Source organism: Haliaeetus leucocephalus, unplaced genomic scaffold, assembly GCF_000737465.1.
Source record: "Haliaeetus leucocephalus isolate CR32 unplaced genomic scaffold, Haliaeetus_leucocephalus-4.0 Scaffold339, whole genome shotgun sequence".
In the NCBI taxonomy this organism is placed as follows: Eukaryota; Metazoa; Chordata; class Aves; order Accipitriformes; family Accipitridae; genus Haliaeetus; species Haliaeetus leucocephalus.
The window spans coordinates 19,682,902-19,684,402 of NW_010972775.1; positions in this window are offsets into that span (position 1 = coordinate 19,682,902).

Below are 1,501 nucleotides of genomic sequence, written 5' to 3' on the forward strand. Positions count from 1 at the left end.
AAATATTTGACTTAATGACACAAATATGATTGCCTTCTGTGGGATAAGAAAAAAAGAAGTCAGTAATAAGAATATATTTTCTGAGGGAATCAAACTTTATAAATACAATATTCTATGCCTACTAACAGTTTATCTCATTGCCTTCAGCTGACTTTGTATCAGACATTTAGCTACTAAATACATTTGTTAGTCATATGAATCAGCTTCCATTCTGAAGTAAAGGGCCTTAAGTCTACAGAGCAGCTTCTTAACAACTTGCTGAATTAACTAAATAGCCATGTCATTTATGAGACATAAATAAGCTCACCTACCTTGTAACGGTCACTGAAATGTTTAACATGAGGGGAAAATAGCAAATTCCTTCTTACTTACTTACTTGAGTTACTGTTGTTCCAGGGAAAGCGTATGTATTAAACAACCAAAAAACAAACTTGGCAGGATTTAAAAAAAAATTTGGCAACATGAATGGTAGTGATAAATTTTAACTTACTACAGACCTTTTGTTGTGGGTTAACCCCAGCAGGCAGCTAAGCACCACACAGCCTTCACCCCCAGTGGGTAGAGAGGAAAGGAAGAATAAGAGCAAGAAAACTTGTGGCTTGAGATAAAAATTGTTTAATAAATGAAGAAGAGAGAAAGCCATCACAGAGGTTATTAATGAATGTGAAACACACCATAAACAAACAAGCCAAGTGAATAAAGCCTCTCTGGTATAAAGGACAGTGGCTGCAATATCCAGGGGAGGCCTCACAGATTGATTACATCACACTGCCCTGAACCTGCCAAGGCAAATGTCATTTGCTTACCACAGTGGAAGTAACAACTAGGGGGGGCAGAGTGAGAAACAGAGAGGCCTTGATGCTATGCAAACACTGTTCAGCAATAGCTAAAACATTAGTGTGTTATCAGTATTGTCTTGGTCACAATTCTAAACCGGCACATTTTGAGTTGCTATGAAGAAAAAATAACTCTATCTCAGCCAGGCCCAGTACACCTAAATCTGCCAGATTCAAAAGTACTTTTAAACTAGTATACAAACTGTGCAAAAATACTCTTCTTCCAATATTGAAACTAAAGAGTTCAACAGTCCTCAAGAATGCTGTGTTACAATTCACAACAAAGACTGAAAAATAAAACTACCTCCTTGAAGAAAGGGAAGGAATGTACTTCTGTATCTTAACATGGAGCCACAATACTAAATTTAACAGAGTGCCTTACAAAAAATGCTCATTGCTAGTTCTCTGAAAGATGGTGCTTCTGTCTGAATAGGGCTGTCTATCATGGCATAACTTCCATCATTGCTGAACAAGGAAATTCCCCTTTACATGCTATACCATCTGTGGTTTTTGGACTCTTTTTCTATGAGGTATTGAACAAATTCAAACACTTCATGACAGCAGCAGAGGTCAGAACACTGAGACTCATCTAAGCACTTATGTTGTGATGCTTTTATCTACTTAACTTTGCTCCTTTCCCTTTTTGCTCTTATCTTTCAATATTG